Source organism: Felis catus, chromosome D3 (assembly GCF_018350175.1).
Source record: "Felis catus isolate Fca126 chromosome D3, F.catus_Fca126_mat1.0, whole genome shotgun sequence".
Lineage (NCBI taxonomy): Eukaryota > Metazoa > Chordata > Mammalia > Carnivora > Felidae > Felis > Felis catus.
The window spans coordinates 77,836,314-77,851,724 of NC_058379.1; the positions used below are offsets into that span (position 1 = coordinate 77,836,314).

Genomic DNA, 15,411 nt, shown 5'->3' on the forward strand with positions numbered 1-15,411 from the left:
TCTTGGAAGTTCTTCCCCCAATGAAACTTCCAATAGTCCAGCTGACATTTGATGAAATAAAGAACCCAGCTAAGCAGGGCCTGAATAACTCACCAACAGAAACTAAGATAATAAACAGTGTATTAAGCTGCCAAGTTCTGGGGTATTTGGATAGGTAGCGACTCATACAGAGTCCATCAACTCGTGAAAGATCAGAGGAGGGGTAAAGCCGTTTGCATTAATATCACCCTAATTCTCCAGAGCTAGATGGATCTGACTGGATCTTCTGGGTCCTCAAAGCCTTTAAACTTCCATTCATCAGTTTGGAAACGAAGAAATTCTCTCAAAGTTGCTTTAAAACCTACATAATAGTCAAATAGCTGTGATCTTCGACTTCTTTTAAAATTACGTAATACCCTGGGAGTGCTATTAATTGTACTTCTATAGTCTTTTTTTTGTTTTTGAAAGGTTATCTTATAATAATAGGCTTTTCAAGGTTCTCCAGGACCTTGTCCCATGGGGAATTCTATTTGGTAAATTCTCCCTAGGGGTCATGCCTCACTCCCCACCTCCTGAATCCTCTTTAATGCACTCGGTTGACTTTAAAGATCCATACAGGGGCGCCTGCGTGGCTCAGTTGGTTGAGCGTCCGACTTCAGCTCGGGTCATGATCTCACGGTCTGTGGGTTCACGCCCCGCGTCGGGCTCTGTGCTGACAGCTCGGAGCCTGGGGCCTGCTTCGGATTCTCCGTCTCCCTCTCTCTTTCTGCCCCTCCCCCGCTCACACTCTCTGTCTCAAAAAAAAAAAAAAAACAAAAAAAAACAAAAAAACCAAAAACAGATCCATAATCTTGAGCCCATAAAAATTTGAAATTCACACACACACCTATTTTGAACTCTACATAGTCCTCTCATTTCTCATGACGAATAGAAGAAAAGGAATTAGGAGGCCTTTGTTAATAATTAACATACACTTAACCCACTGCTGCTATCTTTGAGAAATTGATGTACTTACTAGAAACACTCCTTAACGTTTCCTCCGTAGAGGAAGGTAGTTAAATGTTAGGATCGTATTTGCTTTTGGGTTTTGTGTTCTTCATACTGCCTCCAATCCAAAGGAGTCGACATCTCAATTTTTGTCAATTATCTGAAAAATTTTATACAGGACCCACAAAGGCAGTACATTTTAGGTCTCTTATAAATGTATTAGAATAATTCAGGGTCGACTAATGTTCCAATGAAGTTGAATGCCAATTTTTGCCATTTTATAGGTGGACGGTGGCCAACCCTGGTATTAAGTGGGTGGTAATGGAGAGAAAGGGTAAAGGGAGGTGTTGCTGTCATTTTTTTGGGGGGGGGAGGCAGGTTGGGGAGGTTCCTTTTTGACTTCTTATAGTTTCAAACGGTAATGGTTTAGGTTAAAGTACCAATATAACCCTTTTCCCTCATCAATTTTTAAGAAATGTTTATTATTTTGAGAGAGTGAGAGGCTAAGAGAAAAATTAGCAGGTGTACTCACAACTGCAAAGAAAAGATCTTTCCCCTCCCCCCACCGTTCCCGAAACCAGCCAGGGTGCGCCCGGTTGTAGTCTGACCTAAAGGCGGGAACCAATCAAGTTCTGCTGAGCGTTCAAATTTAAATGTCAACCAATAACAGCTCTGTAACCTCAAAAAAATCCCTAACTTGTTTGTGCCTGTCTATAAAAGAAGCTGTAAGATCCTTGCTCGGGGCCTCTTAGCGTCACCGGCGACGAGTGCGCGGAGGACCGGGTTCGAACCTGCAATAAACGACCCTTGCCGCTTGGCTTTGGCTCTGGACTCTGGTGGTTTGTTTTACGGGGGGGGGGGGGGGGGGGTCTCTCGAATCGGGGCATATCAAGAGAACACGAGTGGGGGAGAGCCAGAGAAGGGGAGAGGGAATCCTCAATCTCACCAACCATGAGATCATGACCTGAGCCAAAATCAAGAATTGGGTGCTCAACCAAATGAGCCACCCAAATCCCCCCCACCAATGGATTTTCTTAACATAACCACTTTCACAAAGGAGCCCAATCTATGTTGCAAAGTTTTATTTCTAAATGAATTCAAGTTCTAAAAGAGGTGTCACAGCATCAAACAATGGCCCTCTGTTTTTGTAAATAAAGTTTTACTGGGACACAGCCAAACCCTTCACGTACATGTTGTCTATAGGCTACTTTTGTGCTGCAAAAAAAGAATTAAGTAGTTGCAAGAGACCACAAGGCCCGCAAAGCCTGAAGTCTGAACATCTGGTTCTTTGCAGAAAAGGTTTGCAGACTCCCATTCTAAAAAATGATAGAAATAAAGGAACAGTGTTTGTCCAGCCAGTGCTTTATAGTAAATTAGGTAGAACTGTTAGAAAAATAAACCAACGACGGGCTAGTTACTTCTTCCCTTAGAGGCAGTGCTGAATTTGGAATCTAAGGAATCACACTTGAGTCTGTACATAACGTCTTCAGACGTGGCAATCTTGGACAACGCTAAGTTAAGACCGTTCCTCGCTACACGTGACATTAATATCTGAGCTCTCTCTCACGGCTGCTTAAGGACGTGGTATAATTTATATGGGGTAACTCTGCACTTGTCTCTTTTCAGTGTTTACTAATATGAGGTCTGCTATTCAATTTAAGGAATTAAGTAGCCTTGAGAATTTATTTGCTTAAATTCCGTTCTGTATTCTTTGAAAGTTAGAAAAGAAAAAGAATGAAAAATGTGATGACTAGAAACCAAAAACATAGAAGATGATGTCCATAACCATACATCAGGGAGCTTTATGACGAATCACAGGCAAACATCCAGATTAATGTAAGGGGAGCTTTGCAATAATAAGAGGGGGTGTAGGGATCCTTTGAAATCAAGATAGATTTCCTAAGAACACGCACTTCCAAATATTCTCATTACTTTCTTGGACAAGGGCAAGTGTAAGTACATGCAAAATGTTGTGGGCATATCTGGATTTCAACAAGGTATTTAACAAGGTCTTATCAACGTTTTTTTATTTTATTTTATTTTTTATTTATTTTTGGGTCAGAGAGAGACAGAGCATGAACGGGGGAGGGGCAGAGAGAGAGGGAGACACAGAATCGGAAACAGGCTCCAGGCTCTGAGCCATCAGCCCAGAGCCCGACGCGGGGCTCGAACCCACGGACCGTGAGATCGTGACCTGGCTGAAGTCGGACGCTTAACCGACTGCGCCACCCAGGCGCCCCTTAACAAGGTCTTATAATCTCATCGAGGCCGAGCTGAAGAAATGTATCGAAAATGGAGAGTACTATCAAATCAAGATACCAATGGATTGGTATCTATCCTTGGCCTGGAATTGTTCTACATACTAATTAATGACTTGGATAAGATTTTTGACAAAAACTTGCCTATGTGTGCAGGTGACCTGAAAACGGGGTGGGTGGCAAACGTAAAATTCTCTATAGTAGTTCACGGTCTAAATAGATTCTCATGTCCGTTTTGTATGCTCTGCACCTCAGTAAACCACCTGTTAAATAATCTGGGCTTGGCTAATTGGGTATCATTACCCCCTTCATTTTACAAGGGAGGAAACGAAGTTCAGCTGATGGGTGACAGCATTGGGACTTAACCTGTGTTCTAGTGGTAAGTCCACATGCTCTCCACCATGTATGTAAGGGAGGAGTCAGGACCCCAAAGTATCAACAGGCTGTAAAGAAGAAGCCAGAATTAGGTTTGCGCTAAGGTAGTACGTATAATGAATTCTAAACACCAACTTCAGAAGGTTAGAATGGGAAAGAGGCTCCAGAGCAGTCAGCCTGTAAAAAGGTCTAATTTCTTAGTTAACCAGAAGTTCAATGTGCGGTGCTCTTGTGGTACAGCTGCTGTAAGAAAGGAGTCAAGATAAGGCTACTTAAAATACTCTTCAGCCATAAAAAAAAGGAGGAAACCCCACCATTTGCAACAACATGATGGACCTTGAGGGCATTATGCTAAGCGGAAAGGCAAAGACTTATATGTGGAAACTATAACAAAAAACAAAGACAAACTCAGAGCAACAGATCAGATTGGTGGTTGCCAGAGGCAGAGGGGGTGGGGTGAAGAAGTTGGTCAGTAAGTACAAAATCCCAGTTATTAAGATGAATAAATTCTAGGGATGTAACGTACAGCATGGTGAATAGGGTTAACGATACTGTATTGTGTCTTTGCAAGCGGTGAAGAAACTAGATCTTAAAAGATCTCATCACAAGATAAAATTTATAACTAGGTGAGGTGAGGGATGTTAACTCGCTGTGCTAATCATTTCTCAATATCGGCAGAGACCAAATCACGATGCTCTATGTCTTGAACTTGTATAATGCTTTCCCTCAATTGTACCTCCATAAAACCAGGGGAAAGGGTAAGGCTTCCGGACATGTGGTATCTGGAAAGGGCTAACAGTCCTGCTGAATGCTGCTGTTCGGACTTCCCAGACCCTGAGTTCAGTCCCAGGCATCCAGATTTAAGGGTCCCTGGTAACTGGAGCCACCAGCAGGGATGAGCAGGTGGAGCGAGGGCCAGGATACTGGGCCATGGGAGGAAGCGTTCAAGGGTACGTGGTCTGAGAGGGAAGACACAGGATGATACACTCACTGTATTCAAACAGGTGAAGGGATGTGATGGAGAAGACATTGGACTTCGTCCAGCTCTTCTCACCAAGTAAGGTCACAATGAAAGAGTCAAGATGCCAGGAGACAGATATCTGCTTAGTCAAAAAAATAAATCTTTCTTACGATGAGAGTTGTCCCTAAAAGAATCGTACTGTCTTGGTGCATCTGGGTCCCCCTGCTGCTGAATAGTGCCTTGTATGTGCTCCCACTGAAAGTAGGGGGTATATTTTGTACAGTATGAGGTCTGACAACCCCTCCAGGCAGGAGGTTCTAGAAGGTCTATGAACGAGCTGTTCACATAACACGATAAATTATTAGTTCTCGTACAAATGCAGGATGCTAAGCACTACGGAGGAGTTACATAAACCGAAAACGACAGAGTTTTAAAAATTCATACACCTAGATATTTAGAAAGAACACCATCAAGGAGAAGAGACGATACTCTCACTTTAATAGGACTGATAAATCATTCCTAATGTTCTGGAGCTCTGTGCTCGTCTCAGAAATGAAATATGCTAAAAGAGGCAAGCACTTTTGAAAAATCTATGTAGCGTTGCTGGGATGGTAGCACTGGCCAAGCTAGTCCAAGAAAGGCAGACCTGAAGAGTGCCTGGGAGCGGTGAAGTGTCACCGACCCCACAGCCCTTCCTCTCCTGGTGCCCCCAAGGGCCACTGGGGCAGTGCCTCACGTAACTGAACCTCCTCCGAAGCTCTGACCTGCCAACGTCTCTCTTCTCTTGGCCACAGTTGGTTTCCCCATCCCTCCTAACCTCTTGAACCCCACCAGGGAGGAAGACTGATTCCTCCAAGATCCAGCCAAACCCAGGCCACCCAGAAGTGACCTCCCTCCCTCTTTTTGAAAAGTCCTTCTAAATTTTTTACAGAACAAACCAACAAGCCCAACTAGAATCCTCCTCAGAATCTTGGCTTCCTTCTCAGGAAGTCCTAGACTTTTCTAGTTCATTTTTAAATGTTTCATACGTCACTATATATTAAACACTGCCTGGGGAGTAGTTTAACATACAGACTCCAGGACCTTGTCTTTGACTTGATGGGATGCGGCGGGGGGAGGTGCTAGGATCCTGTACAAGTCCTCCTCTCTCCCCCAGAGCCTGGGGAGCACACCTGGAGAAACCCGGCTACAGAATCTAGAACTCTGTGCCAATATTCATTCAACATTATTTAGGGAATAAGGTTCACAAGAGAGATGCGGTCATTTTTTTCTTTTTTTTTTTTCCCCTCACCCAGAGAAAGACTTCATTTCTCCTCTGGCAAACAGTTTAGGTTGTAAAAAGAAAACAGTTTCATTATGCATATATGATTTTCAGATAAGTTAGAAAACACATGTTAAAAAAAGACCTTAGCCATCACGTTTACCTCAGACTGTTACAAGGCTTCTACGAAACCAATATGTGGGAATCTGAAAGCAAGTTCAGATTTCTCATAGTTCTGGGGTTCTCAGTTTGTGTTTCTTTTTTGTTTACTCGTTTATTTTATTTTTTTAAAAAAATTTTTTTTCAACGTTTATTTATTTTTGGGACAGAGAGAGACAGAGCATGAACGGGGGAGGGGCAGAGAGAGAGGGAGACACAGAATCGGAAACAGGCTCCAGGCTCTGAGCCATCAGCCCAGAGCCTGACACGGGGCTCGAACTCAGGGACCGCGAGATCGTGACCTGGCTGAAGTCGGACGCTTAACCGACTGCGCCACCCAGGCGCCCCACTCGTTTATTTTTTAAAGTCTTTTCTCAATAGGCTCCATGCCCAACGAGGGGTTTGAACTCACGACCCTGAGCTCGAGTCACGCGCTCTACCAACTAAGCCAGCCGGCCGCGCCCTCAGTGTGTGTTGATGTGAGCATCACCTTCGCTGCCAAACGTTGAAGATGCAACACAGGTATTCTGGAAGCAGCACATTTTTTTTTTCCAGTGTATAAAAATACTCTTAGAAATTAACGCATCGCGTGCTCTATTTAAGGATTCCTTCCTTTGTGTAACTTCCAAAAAATTAAAACGGTATCTAAAATATCTAGCACAATAGAGAGAACATATAAGCAGCTGATCGAGGCATAAAAGAAACAGTTGCTTTAAGAAACTGTAACATTGATGTATTGAGCACTTTTCCTAACTGCCAGGAAGAAGTGTCAACGATTACCTGGTGTGACGTTTGATCCTTCTTGAAACTTCATGGGTCCCCCTCCATGTAACTAGAAACCAAGATGTAAGAGTTCGAAACATATTTGTCAGCAACCATGTTGCCTTGGGCGCCTGGGCGGCTCAGTTGGTTAAGCATCTGATTCCTGATTTCAGCTCTGGTCACGGTCTTGCAGTTCGCGAGATTGAACTCCGAGCTGGGCTCTGGGCTGCCAGTATGGAGCCTGCTTGGGATCGTTCTCCCTTTCTGCCCTGCTTGTGCTCACATACACACTCTCAACAAAAAAAAATTAAAAAAAATAAGAAACATAAAAAAAAAAACCCGTGTTGCTTTAAGATGGTTTTTATCGATAAAAGGAAATGAACCCCTGTTATGAAATAAAAGCTCTCGTATATTTCTACACCACTGCTTTATCCTTGCAAAAACCGTCAGATTCGGTAACATCTGATAAATGATCTTTTCAAACTAAACAAGACTTCCTCTCGGGTCTCACACATGCCTGACCTTGCGGCAGCTCTGACCTGGAAGAGAACAAGGCTTCCTCCTGGGCCCAGCTCTCTTCCACATGTGGGGCTTAAAGAGCTTCACCGCACAGTAGCTAACGGCGTGTGTTCTTTTTCTTGCGAAGGACACGAGGCAAGAAGAGGGAGGAAAGCGAGGATTTGTTCAGGGATCAGCAGGAGGAAACACAGAAGGGAAATGCCAGCTCTGACCACCGCAGAAGTGAGTCTGGACATTTCCCCGTTATGCCTTCCACGGAGAAGCCTGATTTGAACTGTACCCATTCCATGTGGGCATCAGAAGACGTCAGGAGCTTATGCGGAAATTGGACATCTCACTGAATGGGTACGCTGAGTCACCTTTTCTAACAATCCCTCGTTCTTAATGTGTAGCTTGGTTCTAGATGCGGAAAAAACAAAATAGTGTATTTTTTCGGTTAATACAATCAACGTGCAATTTAAAAAGCTCAGAAGTAAATCATACAAAAATGTGCCTCTTATCAGGAATTACAAGTGACTCACAGACCTCTATTTTTCCAGAAGAGAGAACGAGCTTGAGGGCACTGAAGAGGGCAAGAGAGGCTCACTGGCAGAACTTCGGGTATCCAAGGAACCTTCCCCTAAGATCTCTTATGCTGTACCTCTACGTACATTTGCACATGCGTGTGTGGGTATACACGTAGACGTGCAAATTTTAAGGGAGCCTCCACTTTTCCCCGTCATGAGAGCCATGCGTCCTCATCAGAAAAGATTCCAAATAATCAGGCATTCGTACAAAACTAAAAAGCAAAAATAAACTCCCAGCCCGTTTCTACACTTTATTCTAGACCCCTTTCTCCCTCTGGTGTGTATTTACTCCAAATTTTGTTCCCATGAAAGTGTTGACACAGAATACCCAGAGTGCCTGTTTTCCCACTCAACAACCTCTCTGGGGATCATTCCACACTAGCAGACTCTTACCCAACCTTAACGTGGCTGCTCGATATTCCATACTATAGCTTTATTATAATTCACACACTCTCTAATAGGCTTTCATGTTCTACTTCATTGCCATTACAAGTGGTGATATATAAACATCCCTCTAATATTCCGGGGAACTTACAGAAATATTTTTACGCATAGAAGTATGTTCACCTGCAGAAGCGGAAGGTGCCAAGTTACGCATTTTATACTTTGATACCCGCTGCCAAATAACTTTAAAAAGGTCACCCTAATTGACACTCCCACCAAAGTGTAGAAGATTCTCCCGTAAAGCTTGTTAACACTAGATGTTTTTGTTTAATGATTTAAAAAAATATTTTTTAATGTTTATTTTTGGGAGAGACAGAGTGTGAGCGGGGAAGGGGCAGAGAGAGAGAGAGAGAAAGAGACAGGGAGACACAGAATCCGAAACAGGCTCCAGCTCTGAGCTGTCAGCACAAAGCCCGAGGCGGGGCTCGAACCCACAAACCGCGAGATCATGACCTGAGCCGAAGTCAGACGCTTAACCGACTGAGCCACCAGGCACCCCAAACACTAGATATTAACTAGATACTGTGTACTGTCAATTTCCTAATGAAAACAGCCTGTCACCATTTTCACTTGCATTACTTTGACTGCTAACAAAACTGTGCATTTTTCTTGTTTATGACTCATTCCTATTTCTTTAGTGAACTGCCTCTCATATGGGTAGCAGGCTGTTACACCGATGTTCCACAGTAAATCACACCTCATGTTCACGGTCTTGGGTTAACACCTCCACCATTGGCAATGGACTTGGCCAAGTCACTTGCTCGACCAAAAAAGTTATTAGCAAGCATGACCCAAACAGAGGCTTGCCGGTAAGTGCTTACACGGTGGGGCTGTTCCCTCGGACAGCTCACTCTTAGAACCCTAAGTCACCACATAAAGGTCCAGCTTCTTTGCAAGCAGGACCTCACGGAGGACGAGATGCCTGGCTGTTCTCCTCACTCCAGCTGAGGCCCCAGACAGGCCACTGAAGAAGCCACCTCGGACACGCCAGCCCCGGTGCACACCCTATGGAGAAGAACGGTCTACGGCCACACCACCCTGAACGCGCCCGATCTCATCTGATCTCGGAAGCTAAGCAGGGTCGGGCCTGGTTAGTACTTGGATGGGAGACCCTATGGAGGAGAACCACCCGGTGGAGCCAGCCCCAGACTGCAAAGCCATGAGGCACACCGAGTCAGTGCTCACTCAACCCAGTGCATTTTGGGTAGTTCGTTCACTAGCAATAGATAGCAAACAATCCTTCACCCATTTTTATACTGATTTATAGAAACTTGTTCTATTTGGGGAGTATTAATCCTTTGTCCCATTACATAGCCTGTAAGTATTCCTCCCAGTCAGCATTTCAAACGTGCTAATCTTCTGTATGGTAAAGGTTATGCAGTCAAATCTGTTAATCTTCCAGCTGTTGTCTATGGAAATTTTAAGGCAATATCTAAACTGACAGAACTTTGAGTTTTCTATAGTAATCTCATTTTGTCTAATCTGTAGAGCTTCCTCCTTCCCTCTTCTTCCAAGAAGGAAAATGTTTTGATAGGGTTTACTTTATACTCACTGAGGGGGAAACATGTTGTGTCACTCTAAGTTATTTTGAACTCTCGCGTTTATATTTTCTGGCTTACAGCAATCATTAGCTTGTGGACAGTTCTAGACATAAGAGCATCTATAAGTGGCATAAAAGGTTTTTAACGCACATTTAAGACAACTTTTATTGAATAAGACACAACCTAAGCTCATTAACTGACCTACCGTAGCAACGATTATCAATCGGATGCTCATTTGGGGATGATGCTCTGGGGTAGCTAGATTCAGAGCCTGAAAGCACGGTCTATGGCCACAGCGTGTGTACAACGCAGATGGGCTACGACGCAATGACAAAAGATCATAACTCAAGGTTGGAAGTGTGGGTGGTCAAAGGACAAACTGGGATGAAGAGTGGGGAAGAGGAGAAAGATCCAGGTCTGTGGAGGCAGTGCCATGCGGGCTGAGTCTCCAGGACGGATGGAACTTGGATGTGAAGGGGATACATATATGAGTCATCAGGCAAAGGGAATTGCCAGCACATGGCCCCCCAGTGAAGGGGTGTGCGCTACAGCAAGCGGTTTACCTTGAACCTTGGAAAGGTCATTGCGGGCCAGGTCAAGGGTAACATCCAACGCCAAGTTAGAGCGGGACTTAAGTTGGGAGTAGCCTAATGAGATCCGGTTTATGGAGATTATTCTGGAAGTAAGAATGGATTAAGGGCAAGAAGGTAGGCAAAACTGTTAATAAAATATTATACATTCGCAGGTGAGAGCTGTGTGGAGTTTGACGTGAGATCACTCAAATTGTGGGTAGAAGGGAGGCGGGGGAGGGAGGCGTTTTCACGACAGAATCAAAAGGGCTGGTGATGACTAATTACTCGTGACCTCTGAAATACCTGACCAGAACAGCAGATAGAAATCTCAGGCCTTTCCATCCACGACAAGACATCACAGCCCTTGTTGAGACCATGGTTTCTATACCTGCAGGAAACTGGGTAGCTTTGATTCCTAAAACTTGGCCACCGGAATCATTTCATGCTCTTTTAAAATTCTGGCACTGAAATGTTAACGCTGGGGGCTCTGTACAAATTTTGACCATCTGCCTATGCAACTCTCTCATTTCTTTCAATTCCCCGAGGAGAACGGGAGGCAGGATGCCTCACAAAAGAAACCTGGGGAAGCCCAATCTGTGTTCAGGGACACCCTGCAAACCCAGCCACCTAGTTAAGGACAGCCAGTGTGGTTTCCGACAAAGAATCCAGCTGGGATGGGAACAGACCATCCTCACTAGTCTCCCACCTCAGTCAACAAGTTCATTTCTGGAGAACTAAATAAGCCAAGGGGACACCTCTCGCTTCCTTCGCCTCCTGAGAGAGCACTCCCTCAGGAGACTTATTCCTCTGATACTCGGAGGCATTTCCTGATCATAAACCTACATTCTCCTCCCTCATGTGTAGCCCTGTCCTCCTACCAACCTCTCTCTGGTAAATATTTAGGTCTAAAAGGTTGGCTAGGTCCACAGGAGAGAGAGCGAAGCCACAAGCAAGGGGAGGTGGTCCACACGTGGACGTTAAATCCCTAGATGGGGACACACACAATATGTCCTTCTATGGGGCTTTCCTTGGGAACATTTGGTAAAGGTAAGGAATGGCCAAGATTCTTCGATCAGCTCTTCCTGACCAGGGGGAACTTATTCATCAGTTCATGTTCATCTCCAAGAAACCTTTCAGGTTCGTGAAGCATCCTAAGTGGCAGCTAGCCACTCTCTGCATAGAGCTCGGAGAATCACAAAGAAGAGTCAGACCCAAGTGTGGGGGCCAACTGAGGGCGCTGCTCTCTTCGCTGCCCTTCTCCCACCCATCACTCCTTGGGCTCTTCATCGTCAGGCCCCGGGAAGGACAGGACTCTTCTATTTATTACCTCAATTCAGCATTCATTTCTAGCCTGAGCACACGGGACTATTCAAGTATCCCTCACACTCTCCGATCGGGGGGGGTGGGGGAAGACCCCTTTGTCAAGGGTACACTCTAAGCCCAAGGCACAAAAGGGACTTGGGGTATCAGCTTTAAAGACGACAGAAAGAGGCTAGCTGGGGACCTCTGACCAGCAGAAAATCTGTGGTTCTGTGTCTGGAAACCAAGATCAGCATAATCCACTTTCAAGGTTCCTGCAGGGCATGAAAGAGAAAATGGCTCTGCAGGTGGAGTTGGGAATGACATTCTTGAAGGAGGGAAATGGACAGCAACCTCTGCATGAGGAAACGGCTGCCAAGCTCGGCAGGTAGGGCCACTGGCTACTCAACTCAGCTCAGCTCGGGGGGGTGGGGGGCAGTTTGCTATTGTCTCAGCCTGTGGCACCCAGGCGAGGTGCCCGACCGCCAGGGTTTTTTATTGTAACGTAGCGCCTGACATCAAGTTTTTGCTGCGGAATCCATTTCAAATGAACACGCCGCCAGCTGCACAACGAGACAAAGAGCCAGGCCACCCCACCCATGGCCTCCTTTTAGAAAACCCTGGGTGACCTAGATTACTGACCGCTGGAGCGACCCCGCTCTTCCCTTCCCAGGCTTGAATTCCCACTGTTACGATGTTTTACATTCGCCAATAAAGAGTGAACCCATAGAAACCCCAGTCCCCCACCCTCGACCCCAACAAAGGCAGAATGCCAGGTCTGTGCTTTCTCTCTTGCTGTGTGGCCCTGGGCATGCTGCGTACCCTCCAGGACTTGTAATAAACCTTGTTTTTTCAAAGTTCCCTGATGATTGTTGCTAAGGTACGCCTTGAAATCCCAAGAACCACAGGGGCCGGTGCAGCCACAACGTCGGCTCCGGGCGGGGAGATGTCTGGGAGGCTCCCCCCGAGCAGTACAGCCCAGGTCGGCGCCCCACAGCATTCCCGGCCAACAGCATCACTATCCGTAAGCAGAGACCAACACGAAACAGCGTTGCCATGACAGCTACTGGGTTACAGCCTAACGAGGGAGAGAAAACGCATCCATGTGACATGATGAACAACAGGGCCAGGCAAAGTGGGGTTCATACGAGATGATAGACCTAGAAGAGATTGCAAAGAACAGCAAAATTAGGGAGGGCTTGAGGGAGTGAAACATCAAGTGAATGGGTGGGGGTGGGGGACACTGGAGGGCAGTTCAGATGAAGGATCCCCATGAGGGTAGGACAGAAGCAACAGTGAACGGCAATGTTTTGGCAACGGGCCTGAGCACAAACAATCATCTTTCCATACCAGACCAGGAGGATGGAAGCATCCAGGACTTTAGAAACCCAACACAGAGGTTCAGATTTCCACTGGACATGAGAAAATCACACTGATTTTTTGGGTGGAAAGGCCGGGGGAGGTTGACCAAGTGGAGCCATGGACCGCTGTTGTACTTTGGGCATGTGGTAATGAGAAGAGGGCAGAAGGGAGAAGGACAGAATATTCTGGAAGAAACAAGACCTACCTTGGGCTGGCAATGGTGGTAGGGGGAGGACGGCAGTATAAACAAGCCAGCATCACAGATCTGAAGCTTAGACTTTACCTTGAGAAAATGGCGGAGCCCCTGGAAGAAATTAACACTGGGAAGGGCAAGCTCGTGTTGGGGGAGAAGAGGAGGAACTTGGTTTTCAAGATGTCAACCAAAGCTCCCAGTTGATGTGTCCAGCAGGCAATCCTAGCAGGAATGGCCCCAGTGGGAAAGACAGGTTTGAAGGTGATGCTAAGGTGTCACCAGCAGAGCCACAAGAACAGAGCCGCTTAGAGTAACGACATCGGCAGGGCATCGTCTCACAGCTCCCTAAAAGCGCTAATACAATGGGGGTCACCCACCTGATAAACATTTCCATGCATGGAAGATATCGGCTTCCAGCTAAAGACAATTTTGGGCTAGGCGCTGGAAATAGTTGCGGCTATGATTCCCAATGTGGCTGAGACGGAAAAAGTGAACGTGAACACGTACAGTGAGATATCCAGCCACCTCCGCCACCCCGAAACTGCACAGGCTGGGTGTGGAGTGCCCAGAAATATGCCAGCAGGGCTCTGGGGCCCCTGGCAAGGCTCTCCTTGGTTACAGCAAGAGAGACCTCGGGTCATTCTGCTCCTGCAGGGAAGGATGACCCAACCGAAATACAAGCATTGGACATCTCAGCTGAGATTTTGAAGACTTTTACTTCAATACGCTTTTTTTTTTTTTTTTTTTTTTTTTTAATATTTGAGAGAGGGCACGAGGATACCTGCACACAGGAGGGAGAGAGAATCTCAAGCAAGCTCCGTGCCGGGTGTGGAGTGGGGCTCCGTCCCATGACCTTGGGATCGTGACCTGAGCCAAAAATCAAGAGTCAGACATTCAACCTCCTGAGCCACCCAGGGGCCCCAATACCCTGTACGTTTACTCTCCCCGTGACGAAGAAAGCTGCCTTCTCGTTGCGCCCTTACACGGCAGAGAGCAGAGTGTGTGTGCAAGCAAGCTCTCTGGTCTCTTTTCACGAGGGCGTTAATCTCATTCATGAGGGCTCTACCATACCAACACCACCTAAGGCCATCCCACTGGGGGCTAGGATTTCAACCCATCAGCTTCGGGGAGAACACGACCATTCAGTTCTGTAACAACATCGAGAAAACTTCTATAGGCTTCCAGTTACGGAATAAATCACAGGAATAAAAGGCACAGCATAAAGAATATAATCAGTGACCTCCAAATAGCCATCTATCAGGACAGAGGGCAGCTATGCTTGAACACAGCATAACGTATAAACTTGTTGACTCACTATGTTGTATGCCTGAAACTAACATAATACTGTGTGTCTGCTACGCTCAACAGAAAACCAAACAGAAACAACAGAACACTTGAGGGGGAATGCTTTGATTTTTCCAGTTTAGAAGAGGAGGAGGGATAGGGACTACAGGGCATGGCTAGGTAGCCACTAAGATTCCCTTCAGATCTAGCAAGGAACAATTATAGAAGAAAAAACAAACCGGGAAACTCTTTCGATTAATCTCAGAGCAAATCAGCTGCTGCCCAACAAGTGGAATCATGGACCAACTATTGGCAGAATGCCCTTAAAACTCAGAACATGACCAAAAGAAATACACTGTGCCCTGGGAAGCTCTCCGTTGCCCTCGTAAATCTAGACCAGACTGTTTCATGCACACTTTTAAAATCTAAAATAACCCGCACTTTAAAGCGGCAGCATCTTGATTCGAATACGGCAGCATGCTAGAAATGGAACACCGGTGAAAATAACCATGGCGGATGTAGACTGGTAAGTAAGCTATTCTTATTATTCTACCATCCCCCAGAAGAATTCCAGCCAGACAAAACTGCAGTTGGAAGCAGCAAACAGTATCACGGGCATCCCTGGAGGGACACAAGGGCAAACCGATTTAAGGGAAGGTATTATTTGATCTCATTGATCCAGGCTGACGTTAAAAAACAGACACCCTGGGGCGCCTGGGTGGCACAGTCGGTTAAGTGTCTGACTTCAGCCAGGTCACGATCTCGCGGTCCGTGAGTTCGAGCCCCGCGTCGGGCTCTGGGCTGATGGCTCGGAGCCTGGAGCCTGTTTCTGATTCTGTGTCTCCCTTTCTCTCTGCCCCTCCCCCGTTCATGCTCTGTCTCTCTCTGT

The 15,411-nt window shown here is 46.0% G+C and overlaps 1 protein-coding gene and 1 pseudogene across 7 annotated transcripts in view; one reads left to right on the forward strand and one right to left on the reverse strand.

Moving 5' to 3' along the window:
• Positions 1-15,411, reverse strand: part of CCBE1 (collagen and calcium binding EGF domains 1) — a 250,128-nt gene that overhangs the window by 108,301 nt on the left and 126,416 nt on the right. The window lies entirely within an intron of this gene.
• LOC111557379 lies at positions 9,292-9,412 on the forward strand (annotated as a pseudogene).